The following is a 13,722-nucleotide window of genomic DNA, read 5'->3' as shown; positions in this document are numbered from 1 at the left end:
TTTGACGCTATCTGTATTTGAAAATACGCGTCCCTCAGATCTATTGACATGAACCAGTCCCCTCTGCCAATCTGCGTAAGGAGTTTCCTGGTCGTAAGCATTTTGAAAACTGCGTTCCCCCGTCTCTCTTGGGCACCAGAAAGTATCTGCTGTACAGCCCCCCCTCGCTTTGAGCTTGAGACACAGGCTCTACAGCTCCTTTGCTCAACAGTTTTGAAATTTCGGCCCGAAGTATGTGTGCTACTTCTGTTTTGACCGTAGTTTCGACGCGCGCTGATGCCTAGCCTAGCACCCAATCCGAAACCCCTGGAAGCGCTGACCATGCATCTGCATGAATGGCTAAGGGCTGGATGCGAAGCGCGCTCTGTTGACCGGGCAACGGCGGCGCTCGGGTGTGCTGCGCATTTGAGGCGGGGAGCGCGCTGATCACAGCGGGCAGATCGCTCCTCCTCGACCCGGTCCCGGCGCTTAACCGACTGGGGGAAGGCTGAGCAGGTCCCGTGGGACTCGATATGTCTGCGAGTAACTGTGGGCTGCATATGTGCACATTTACCACTTTCAACTCGCTGTCTGCCTGTGCATAGCGTACGTGCACGGGCCTCGTTTTTACAGAAGCCACGCGCCGTATGTAACATAGTGTATGTGGGCACTGGGGAGTGGGCACGTTTACTATGCGGCGGGCTCGACCGATCTGTGTCGATCTTATGTGCACGAGCCCTGTGTGCAGGGCTGTGCTTACATGTGGAGATGGGCACTGAGGAGTGGGCATCGTCACTGCATTTATAGCACCATCGGCCGTGGCCGGACGAACGTGCACGGGTTTCATTTTTACAGAAACCACATGATGCGTGTGACATAGTGATTGTGGGCACTGAGGAGTGGGCACGTCTACTATGTAGTGCGCGTGATCGACTTGAGTCGCTTTTATGTGTGGGCACTGTGTGCAGGGCTGTGCTTACATGTGGAGATGGGCACTGAGGAGTGGGCATCGTCACTACATTTATAGCACCATCGGCCGTGGCCGGACGAACGTGCACGGGTTTCGTTTTTACAGAAACCACATGACGCGTGTGACATAGTGATTGTGGGCACTGAGGAGTGGGCAGGTCTACTATGTAGTGCGCGTGATCGACTTGAGTCGCTTTTATGGGCGCGAGCCCTGTGTGAAGGGCTGTGCTTATATGTGGAGAGGGGCACTGAGCAGTGGGTATCGTCACTACATTTATAGCACCATCGGCCGTGGCCGGGACACCAGAAATTACACCTTTTTCGGGAAATATCTGGGTAGCCGTGATAACGGTTTTTGTGTGCAGGCAAGCGGGCAACCGTACAGGCTTGCGCATTGCAAAAAACGCTGTAACAGTCACAATCTCTGGAACTGAAACAGCGGCGCGCTTAGGTGAGAGCCCGGCCACAGCGGAACTCGTACACTGGAGCTTCGATGAAGCAGCCATCGTGTGTAGTGCCGACGCAGCGTCATGCAGCATGCATAGATGGCTTTCCTAGGATGGCTTCGGGGCTCCCGGCCTCACCGTAATCCTCTGCCGCGGTCCCCGCGGCGCGGGGCGACGGCCGGTAGAGCGAGAACGGGGGTCTCGAGCTGCGTTGCTGAAGCTGTTGTGATAACGGCTTTTGTGTGCAGGCAAGCGGGCAACTGTGCAGGCTTGCGCATTGCAGAAAACGCTGAGACAGTCACAATTCCTGGAACTGAAACAGTGGCGCGCTTGGGTGAGAGCTCGGCCACAGCGGAACTCGTACACCTGCGCTTCGATGAAGCAGCCATCGTTAGTAGTGCCGACGCAGCGTCACACAGCAGGCTTTAGATGGCAACACCGCTTTTGCCGCCGTCCAGCAGAGGGCGGACAAAGGTGCGTCGCTATCGCCTGTTCCACCGGCGGAAGTGAGTGGTAGTTCCTGTTTTTAGCATCATCAGTGTGGAGAATGCTAGTGAGACTTGGAGCGTTCCAAGCCTTCGCCACCTTTTCGTGAAGCTCAGGAAGAAATGAGGCGGGCTTTGAGAAGTACGCTCATCCGAAAGGGAAATACCATCCAGCCGGGAACGAGAGGGGGGGCGCTGGTGCAAACCACTCGCGGCCGAGACTCATCGCGGCCAACACGAGCATTCGCCCCGGCTCCTTCTCGATGTCAGCTCGTCTGCTGGGCTTCTGAGCAGAAGGCGCGAGATCCTCGGAGCTCTTCCAGCCCTCACTGCCCGAAGCTAGCAGAGAGTGTGTGTCCTCTTCCCCTGACGCGGCCCTGAGATCGACTTCCTCGGACGACGCGCCGGCAAACAGCGGGCGCTGCCCACCGGGAAGCGATGCAGGGGGGGCCGGTGAAGCAGGGCGAACCGGCGAGCTCGGTTGAGCTGAAGACGGTTCCGGAATCCGCTGGAAGCGATGCTTTTATGGCGCCTCAGCGCAGCGGAGAATGCAGGCTCAGAGAAAAAGGCCAGGCGAGTCCTCAGAGTCACCATGGCAACAGCTCGCAGTGGGGGCATCCGCCGTCAGCGAGCGCGAGCGCTGCATGATCTTCACCCAGGCAGGAGACACAGATGACGTACCGGTCTCCCTCGCTGAGTGGGGCTCTGACGAGCCGCAGGAAGGCATCTTAAAAAAGACGCGAGCTCTTTTACGAGTGTGTGTCGCAGGGCGAACACACACACACACATAAAGAACAGCTTGGATATAACAGAATTTTAAGGATATAGGCGCCGGATAGTGCAGCAGGAACGGCAGTGGAAGGCGGCGATGTCAGCAGCTTCAGAATGGCTCGTCCTGCTGATGTGCTTTCTCAGACGGCGCTTGCTTCCTCCGTGATCCAGCGATGCGTGAGCTTCGCTGAAGAGATGAAAAATCAGGTGAGTCAGCCTTTTCGAGCTCCTTTTATAGGTTGGGCCACACCCGTTTCGGCGGGAAGTGGCAAGAAGGGCTCGAAGCGCCCTTATTGATCTGATGTTGCATCAGCCCGCGCTCGATAGGCTGTGCAGTTGCCGCAGAACAAGCCAATGAGCGAACGAGCCGTCTCGCCTATGGCTGTGTACTGCTGCAAATGGGCTTTACAAAAATACAAAATTAAGGATAATTTTTTGCTTCAGTATTTCGTGAAAAGAGACTTTTCCCGTGGCGTCTTAGCTAAGACGCAGTACGAGAGAGCTCTCGTAAGAGAACTGTGATAAGTACAGGGAAAGTATCTGCTAGCCAGACGAAATAAGAGCAAATCACCGAAACAGAGGGAAAGGGAGAGACGTATAAAAGCAGATCGACAGAAAATCTGGCGTGAAGAGACGTGTATGATATAGCAAGTATGAAACATAAAGAGAGGGAGGGCAAATAGAGAGCAGGAGAGACCATGCTGTTAGTTAGACAACAAGCCTCAGTGTCTCTCTTGCCATGCTTGGAGTAGCAGTGTTATGGACTAGTTCATACCATACGGGAAAAACATTTGAGAGAGACAGAGAGTGTGTGTGTGTGTGTGTGTGTGTGTGCAGCCTGAATAAGTGAGTCCAGCTCAATGCACACCACACCTCTGCAACTGTCCCTCCGAACTATCTTTAATCCTGCGTGGATGCATGTGTGAGTGTGAACGCACATTTCTCCATCAGCGTGTGTCTGTTTGTGTGTCACACGCTGAGTCTCTTCTCTCTAGTACTCTTTCTGCCTCAGTCTGAGGACGGACGTGTCCTGTCGTCTCTCCTGCTGGAGTTTGGCCACTGCTGCTTTTGCCCTGGAACACCTTTGGCCTCCATGAGTGCGTCTGAGGAAGTCCAGCCTCTCCCTGGAAGGTAAGACCATGCTGGAGTGTCACAGGAACAGGGAATGTGTTTATCTCATGCTTGTTTTACTGAAATCAGAGGCTTTTCTGCTCAAAGTTCCTTGGGGACAAATTTCAGGATGCAATCTTCCACGACCTTCTAGAGTTTCTCTGACTTAATTTGTTTAATGTGCAAAGAAAATTATGGATCAAAATGTAAGAGCGTGCATTCTTGCATTGAACATTGAATATATTTGATTAAAAAAACAGTAAAAAATATATATATTTTAAAAAATACATTAAAAACTAATATTGTGAAATATTATTACAATTTAAATGATTTTCTATTTGAATATATTTTCAAATGTAATTTTTTACATAATTACCCAAGTGTTATTATATGGTGCATATAGTCTAATTATAATCAAATCAAATGTGTTTATGCGAATTATGATAATAATTCAAAATTAATTACTTTATGTCTGCATGTATTACTACTGTATGCCTAATCATTTTGTTAGATAATGCTGGCTTGGTTCAGAGCTTTTATATATATGTGTGTGTGTGTGTGTGTGTGTGTGTGTGTGTGTGTGTGTGTGTGTGTGTGTGTGTGTGTGTGTGTGTGTGACTCTGGACCACAAAACCAGTCTTAAGTGTCAATTTTTGAGATTTGAATAAATGAGCTGAATATATAACCTTTTCATTGATGTATGGTTTGTTGGGATCGGACAATATTTGGCCAAGATAAAACTTTGTAAATCTGGAATCTGAGGGTGCAAACAAATCTAAATACTGAGAAAATCATCTTTGAAGTTGTCCAAATGAATTCTTAGCAATGCATATTACTAATCAAAAATTATATTTACGGTAGGAAATGTACGAAATATTTTCATGGAACATGTTCTTTACTTAATGTCCTAATGATTTTTGGCATAAAAGAAAAATCAATAATTTTGACCTATACAGTGTTTATTTGGCCATTGCTAAAAATATACCCCAGTGACTTTTTCACAAAACACTGCTTTTGTGCTGCAGGGTGACACACACACACACACACACACACACACACACACACACACACATATACTGTATATTGGCATCTGAGGCATTGCAAAGTATTTAGGTTAAGCTTAACTCCCTAGACAAAAAGTGTAGCTTGTTATTTATTTATTTTTTCTATGACTTGCACATGACATGCTTCTTCAGTCAAGTGGACATTCTGGCATCTAGCCTGGACGTTGTGACACAATGATAGCAAACTGCTTCTTGACTGCTGACATGCGTCACCATCTTCATACCACTATACTTTAAAAGCTTTATATTTAGTTTTAGAGTTGTAAAGAGCACAACAGCCTTCTTACATCCTGATCTAAATGTTATTGAGTGAGTGAAGATGGCTCTTATAGGAAAAGCAAATCTGCCCTGTCAAACATCAGAAGACTAATTTGAATGTAATAGACTGGTTTAGCTCTGGAATCCATTCAGTACTAAATCTACTTTGCAGGCAACATTGCAACAGAGTCTTACTTTAAAATGCAAGCAACATGCGAGTGCTCATATGCAAGCAGTATGGGATACGTACTTTTTTACATTTAATTAATGGTGTCGCAGGGGTGCTGTAACAGGGGGATGGTTAGGACAATTCCAAGGGCCCGGCAAAGGAGAGGGGGCCCGGAATGTGTGTGTGGGGTTTTTGTTTTTCTCACTTATTGGTTAAGTTCACCTCTGTTCATTCATATAATCTACAGTACTCATAGCCAAAGGGTTGCCAGGAAAAAATGGGTGCTGAATTAATTGCGATAAATATTTTTTAATGCAAAATAAATTTGTTCATTTCAACAGCCCTAGTTAAAATGCATATGAATGTACAGTACACTGAGGGCCAGATTTACTAAACAGAGCAAATTAGCATTAATCCCATAAAAGCACTTATGGGAGCGGGAAGTTCTGCGGCTGATTTACTGACAGTATGCACATTAAAAAACAGACACAACCAGATCATCTCCATATTAACAAACACAATCAACACAGAGCAGTGCAACCCGTGACATGCTTTTTTAGGTCGTAAATAATGGTGGAAATACAACTACTGCAAACCTTAGTAAATCGTGTTGCATGATTCATTTAAATTCTCTCCTCTCATAAATTTAGCGTCTGAAAAGGACGCTCCTACAAATTAAAGTGAAAGTGACATGTGGCCAATTATGGTGTCCCACACTTGGAAGTTGTGCTATGCATTTATTCATCCAAGTGCACACACAGCACAGTGAGTAATGAACACACACAGCATGTGAGCAAGCTGTTAGTAAATCTGGATGTTAAATTCACTGAAATAGTTCTGTGGTGTGAAAAAAACTATTATATTGTGAAATATCAATACAATTAAAAAAATATATATATTTGAATATTTATTTTCAATTTTTTTCAATTCATTTCTGATTAATATCAATGTTGAAAACAGTTGCTGCTTTGTGGAAACCATGATCCTGAATGAAAAAAAAATAATAATTCTGAAATCAATATACATGTCCTCATTTTCACTATTTGTAAAAAAAAAAAAAAAAAAAAAAAAAAAAAAACCATTTGTAACAGAATTAACTGGCACTCGACTAGGGCTGCTGTTGTTTTCTGCAGTCTCATGTAACATCACAGATTGACACAATGAGTTTTATTACAAGGACAAGCCCCCTAGAGTAACCCGGGGTTGAGTGCCCCGCTCAAGGGCACAGGGCTGTTTACTTATAGCTCACTTCTTAGGGGCATCGATCCAGAAACCCCCCAGTCTTCAGCCTTGAGCTTTAACCACTGCAACACAGCCCTTTAGACGTTGTCTCTGGGTGATCGAAATGTTCAAACTGAAAAGATTCTCAGGATTCATTTAGCCTTGACCACTGTCCACGGTTAATAAACACCGGATATTCTGAGTGTTTTCAATTTTCACCACACATATTGCATTAAATTTTGGATGAAAACCACTTTGTCTTATCTAACCATAAAATATTTTCCTAAATGGGACTGTTATTCTTGTTGGCAACAACAGATATATTTTCACACAGTTATTTTTTGAGTATAGTCCATTGTGCAATCACTGACTGCATTCACATAAAACTGGTGCCTCTGTATTGTGTTCTCTGCTACTGAACTTAAATAAAATAAAGGGGTTTTAGGAGTGCATGGATTTAAAGGTTCTTTATGTAACCTAACCATTGATTTCAATAAAGCACCTTTATTTTTAAGAGTGATTGTCAGTCTCTCTGTGGTTTCTCTCAGAAGACATGCTCTTGTTTGTGTTGAGCTGTTTGAAGGACAAGCTCTTTAGGCGGTGTCAGGTTATGTGAAGCAGCCAAACCAATAAACACTCTCTATGGACTGAAATTATTCATTGAAAATCACTGTCTGTAATCCAATGAAATGTGTGTATAGGAAGGTATATTTTCTGTCATACATTTTTAAGTGCACTGAAACAAAAATATCCAGATAAATTAGAATCTGAAATCATAATAAAAAATGATAAAATAAGATATAAATCTTATATAAAAAAAAAAAAAAAAAAATATATATATATATATATATAGCGCTCACTGTCCACTAACAAACACACAAACACATTCTGGCATTCCTCTAGGTATTTATGGATGAAATATGATCTGTTCTTACAGGCAGTGTATGGAAGCAATATTTGTCAAAATGTGCTCTCAGTTGTCAGTGCCTATAGCCTCGTGGGGAGTGCTCTGGGCGTCCCGAGTTCGATTCCTGCCTAGTGGACCTAACCGGCCAAACTCCCCGTTTTTAATTTTTTTTTAATGTTCATATTTTGTCAGATATTTTTATAGTAATTTATGTAACATTTATGTTCTCTTACAATAAAAAAGTATACATTTCAAGTGGACATATGCATTTGTGTGCACATTTTATTTGCATCTTGGTCAAAACGGCACATTAAGTATGTGAAATAGCATTTTGAATTTGTAGTGCTTATTTATTTTTAAAAATATCAATACATTTTATTCAGGATTCAAATTAAATGTAAATTGTGTTTTGCCACTATACTAATGTAACCCAATAGAATTTCATAATGTGGTGCGCCTTGGTTAAATACTTGTTAAACATTGGACATTTTGTCCATTGTTGTAGTAAATCTGTTTATTCCATCCCATCCGTATCAAAAACACAATGCAAAGAGGAAAATATCTTGAGTTTTGCTCATGTTCAAATCAAACGTGAAGTCAACTCACTGACCAAGAGAAAGCTGCTTGGTTTGAAGGAGTCTTCTGTGTGTGTTGTGCTTACATACATTACAACACTGCTGACAGTGGACCCTTTGGTGACTGCATCTTAACGGTTATAGAGTTTCTGCCTGTGAATTCTAGAAATAAATCTCCATTAGGTCCACGAACACTTTCATTTATACAGTATCATGATTTAACTACTGTTAATGTCATATGATTGTGATTCATTGCAACTGCAACTGCATGTTCCCTTCAGAAATTCCAATGAAGATAAAAGTCCCTGAACAAAGACTAGATTCACTAGTATGTGCCCCGGGCTGAACGGTTCTGCTTGAGTGTATTCAGTTGTACCACACCTCCAGGCTTGATTGGGTAAGATCAGAAGATAGCAGGGTTCTGAGACCTGTAGATATCTAAACAGGGCACAGGACACTTAGCAACAGAACTAACAGGCATTATTTTGAACTCAACTGAAAATACAAAGTAGAAAATACAGTACATCAGTACACAATCACCCTCACGCTGCTCCAAACGTTGTTGCTTCAATGGGACACAAAATTAGATGCTTAGCCAAATCTTCAAGAACCCTTCAGTTCTTTATGAGGAGCACAAGAACCAATGATGCAACAGACGGGAAGATTTTCAGCAAATAATGTAAAGTGTAAAACCTTACATTTGATTTCTATGCGCTTTGTCCAGGGTCAGAAATCAACTTTTCCATTTAGGGCCAAATCGAAAGCTATTTTAGTTACCCCTGAAAGAGCGTTTTTTAGAATTACCTTATTAACCACTGATGGAATTTTCCGGCAGTCCAGGTTTTCATAGTTATAAAGACCTTATGTAGCTCCGCCCCTTTTCAGAGCAGGATCTACTCCATCTATGTTTTGATCATCACTCAGAATCCAGTCCAGATGCAGTCTTTGACATAAACACAAATCTCTCAGCTTTTTGTTCAAAATGTTGCTGATTTTGAAGGTCCCTTTTCTTAAACGTTCATTCCATGATTTATAAGCATCCTCTGTCATACTAATTCACAATAGCACAGTTTGTCTTAAATGAATCTAGTTTATTTTAGTTCAGGACTCCATAGTCCGGGAGTTAGTAATCTGTATTTTATTTGTGTTTCAGAAAGCCATTTTTTAAACCATGATTAACTACTCTAGATTAAAATACATTTACATAAAATAAATAAATTATACAAATTGAAATTGTATCTGACTGGTTATTGCATTTGTGCACTCAATACATGTGTTATTAGTTAATGCTACAAAAAACAATACAAAAAATCTTCAGTGCAACCTGGGCAGATCTATGTGAGTAGTTGACACATTGTCTTCATTTTCACATTTCACTGCAATATTGACAGTCATAATTGTTCTAGTTTAATTATGCAGAGGCATTTTTTTGTTAATCACGTATGTTTGCTTGAATGCTAGTAATTAAAGTTCCTTCTTTAATTTAAAAAAAAAAAACAATTCAGTCAATACATTACTATAGTTTCACTCAGGGTTTGTTTGGAGTCCATTTTGGAAGCAAATTAAATCTGTTAGTCCCTCTTAATCTTGACCATGACAGTCTCCGAGTGTCAGGATTCAGAATTTTTTCATGAGTCATCAAGTTTCTGTGCTTGATCGGCTTTAGTAAACTTCATTTTCAGAAGTGTAGAGGTGGCTGACATGATTTTGATGTTTCATGCGGTGCTGGTGCTAATAATTGCATGGTTATGTAACTCGAAGCATCTCATTGAGAAGCTTAAAGCATGGTGCTTTGAGAGCAAAAGAGAAAGTCCATAGCGCAGATTCAAAGGCTCAGAACTCAGAAACAGTGAGACTGTTATCTGGAGAGGGTGTCTGGGGATGTTGAGATTCGAGCTTCTATCATTCTCAAATGCTTTCTTTTCTACAGCGAATGTGTAGTGCACCTGCCACAGTAGCATAAATGTGACTTTTCATTTCAGTAATTGGCAATCATCCCATAAGCATTTGATCCCCAATGCACAGCAGTGATGATTAACTGATTTCAGAAATAAACTTGATGGCTCATTGGACAGATTTGGAGAATTTAGTACAGTGTAGAACGTCTGCAATGCTAATTTGATAAATCTGTTGTTTTAAATATGCATGTTATGCTTTGGTGCTTGGACAGGTGTGTTAGTGTTATTTGACAGCATCTGTCATTTCAGTGAATATAAAGTATGTTTAGCCCTATAAAGCCTATTTTATAATGTTTCCAAGGCCTCTTTATGTTCAGCATGATCAAAACTTTGTTGAAAAACTTGATATACACATTCTACTGCATGCTTTCTCTCATCTGATTTATAGTTTATACTTTTTTTAGCAATTATTTAGCAATACGTGTGTCTTTCTGCTGTGAAAACTTAAATAAAAAATAAATAATTGGCAGATATAGAGTGACAAATAGATAAACCTGTTGTTTATAGTCATTTTAATCAGCATGTCACACTAAAAGCATTTGTGAAATTTACAGAAATCCTTAGATCGAAATCTAGAGCCATATCAAGCCATATTAAACTTTATGAGACCACCCATAAACTTCCTCCATTCAGATTAATTTTGATTGCATAAACACTGGGATTGAACGTTATCATACTTTTACTAATAATGGTCAAATCCTAACAGCAATTAGCAATGCTGATACGGTCATCTTAAGCAGTTACAGGCCAACCTTGATAAAGTTTCATGATTTCATAATTAACTACTTTCCTTTTTTAACGTCTTCCCACATCGACCCTCTTCTCCCTGACCACATGAGGCTGAGGAAAATTTCAGGAAGTCAGTGCGTGGCACTGCTGTTTATAAGCACCATAATATGTTCCCTGAGAGTTTATGTGGGAATATTGAAGAGAATCTAGTGAGATTAACTGAGTTAGGCAGGATTAGAGAGAAAGGTCGGAGGATATTATCTCTGAAACTCTTGAGGAAACAAATCATGTGTCCATTTGAATGTAGCTCATAATTTAATACAAATGACCTTCATATAAAGACAACAATGACTTTAAAAAAGATTAAATGACAGACAGACAGACAACGACATGAAAGATTATTAAATACAGATGAAGGGAAATTTAAATGGGTAGTGGAAAAAAAAAAAGAAAAAGGAATGGACCATGTCATATATGGACCATGAGTTTTCATTTAAAAAATGTTTTGTTCATTAAGGGGTTGCTGGATAACTTAAAGATCAGGGATACAGGTGTGCACTTGTGTGCATCTTAAAAACCATAGTGTGACTTTAATGTGCCAAATGTTTCCCCTAGATAGCAAAAAGATTAAGGCACTTTGTTGGAAGGATACAAAATTGGACTTTAAAATTAATCCTTTTTTTTTATCTTATTCAACAAAGGGATAGCTTGTTTAACTTAAAGCAAATGTTAAATTTCATCCTCAGGGAAGGCTTGTATAAATACAATATGATTGATTTTATGCAGTTATGCTGGACACACACTGCATGATTTACACCCTAATTTTCACTCACTGACAATTTTGTGGAAGTCGCCGACAAATAAAATGACCACGGTTATTGCTTTGTTGCAGGACATAAATGTGATTTTGTGGGACACGTGTGGGAGATAAATTTAATACCATTATACTATGTTAATACTGATTTGCATTAGTTTAAAAGCATAGGTGGAGAAAGAACAAAGACCAGCAGAGGGCTAAAAGAAGCCTAATGTCAGTATAATTCTTTTTTTTTTTTTTAGCTATGCACATCATAAACCAGTCTTTCTTGGAAAGAACCAGATATGGGTGTCATGTCATAAAATATTTTTCAATACTTTCTAAACAAAATCAAACATGACGCTGAACTCTGTTGTGTCGTGTTCAATGGGACTGCTCTGCATCACAAATGCAATGCTGTATCAGGTGTGCTACCAAGCAAGTTTACCATCTCAAAAAACAATACATAAGGAGCTGCATATGCGCAAACGTCAAAATGTATAATTTTAAGTGCTGTCAAATGATTAATCGCGATTCATTGTTTGACTGATTGAAGTTTTTGTTTACAAAATGTATTTATTATGCATATAAAAATACACAAACGTAGATGTATATATTTAAAAAATATATATTTACATGTCTTTGTATATTTATATTAAAATATAATACATAAATATTCAGGTTTTAAATATAAACAAAACATATTTTTCTTAAAAATATACATTCATGTTTGTGTATTTATATATACATAATAAATACACACAGTACACACACATGCTTTGTAAACAGAAACTTTCATTTTGGATGCGATTAATCGTTTGACAGCACTAATTAGTGTGAAAAAATAAATAAATGTTGTTTGCATTTTACTCCCTCTAGTCTATGCGTTTTGCACTTTTTGCAAAATTTTTGATATTAGATTTTGCTTATATTAAGGGCAGCTAGTTAGTAATATAAAGGACCCACATATTAAACTTTAAATATAAATATTAAATGTTCATTTAAAAACGGATGAATGTTTGAGCTTGATTAATGCAGTAAGCACTATTTGTAAAATGTTGAAAATGAAATGAGATCATATATTTTCCATCATGTTTTGATAATGATCAAAATGAGGTCATTTAGTAGTCATAATTATATGACAACAAATGGCTCAATTGTTTTTATCTTACCTCTGACATAAAGTTAAAATTAATCTAACAAAGTAAAGATTTTATTAAGTCACTTGAGATGTGGAGGAGCAATAGTCTTTCTTTGTAAGGCTAGAACTAAAGTCTACCCCAGTGTGCATTAGAGCTGATGTGAATGGGCTCTCAAACACTGTAGAGCTTTGCACAGTAGCATTTATATATTTGCCCTTAGCAGGATGCACTGAAGGCAGTTACTGTAAATTACAGTGCCACTGTTAACAGCTCCAAAAGCAGATGATCATTCCCTGAGAGGCAATGATTGCAACAAGACTTCCAAACAGCCTGCATGGGAGCCGTAGGAACTGAGACAAAGAATTGGTTATAATAATTACACTTCTGAGCGTTTATGGATTAGCTCTTATGGTGAGACTGTATTGATAATTTTCTAATCCAAATGCAAACGCTAATTACTCAACAGTCAATCCTCAGAGGAAACTTAGCAGTGCATTAACAGACATAAACAAGCAGTCACTAAAATAATTTAAATGCTTTTAAATATGTATTTTTCTTTAGATTTAAAAATGTTACCTCCTCTTCAGTTAAATATTCAGAGTCACTTATTTGTAGGTTGATTTCCCAAAAGAGGCTCTATCAAAACATAGCTATGTTTCATTAAGCCAAGGAGATCTACATAATACCTGGAGAGAGCTTGTCATTAACATTCCCATTCATCTCAAGGGCAGATGCTTGGCTGACGGATACAGGTCCTATTGGAAAAACCCGATTTGAATTCTGACATCTTCATTCACAAGTCAAATCTGGTCAAAACTGAGCCAATCACGTGAGCTGTGAATGCCATGTGGGTAATCAAGTTGGAAAATGTTGTCATGACACTGCTAATTGGTTGATAAAGCCACAAGAAACACAAACAGTCTCAAAACGTTCAACAGAGACTATGCTGTCCAGGTAGCATCTTGTTATATTTTAAATCCAGTTCCGTGAGTCAAAAATGAGACAGATGATGTTACTTCTGGTCCGAAGTCACAATACAAACAATCATCATCCATCACTGTGATGGAGGCTGAGGGTGAGGGTGAGCTGAGTATGGTGTGGCAAAAGGGCCAAAACGAGGAGAAGGATCTCATTGACTGGGAC

At 40.3% G+C, this 13,722-nt stretch overlaps 1 protein-coding gene across 1 annotated transcript in view; it reads left to right on the top strand.

The window, feature by feature from the left end:
- Positions 1–3,723: 3,723 nt before the first annotated feature.
- LOC132115082 (opsin-5-like) overlaps positions 3,724–13,722 on the top strand; it is an 84,905-nt gene continuing 74,906 nt past the window's right edge. The window contains exon 1 of the mRNA XM_059523484.1: positions 3,724–3,781. The gene's annotated coding sequence lies outside the window, so the exon portion shown is untranslated. The remainder of the gene's footprint in view (positions 3,782–13,722) is intronic.

This window comes from Carassius carassius, chromosome 34 (assembly GCF_963082965.1).
Source record: "Carassius carassius chromosome 34, fCarCar2.1, whole genome shotgun sequence".
NCBI lineage: Eukaryota > Metazoa > Chordata > Actinopteri > Cypriniformes > Cyprinidae > Carassius > Carassius carassius.
The sequence above is the reverse complement of the archived record's forward strand: the minus strand, read 5'-3'. Positions and strand labels throughout refer to the sequence as shown.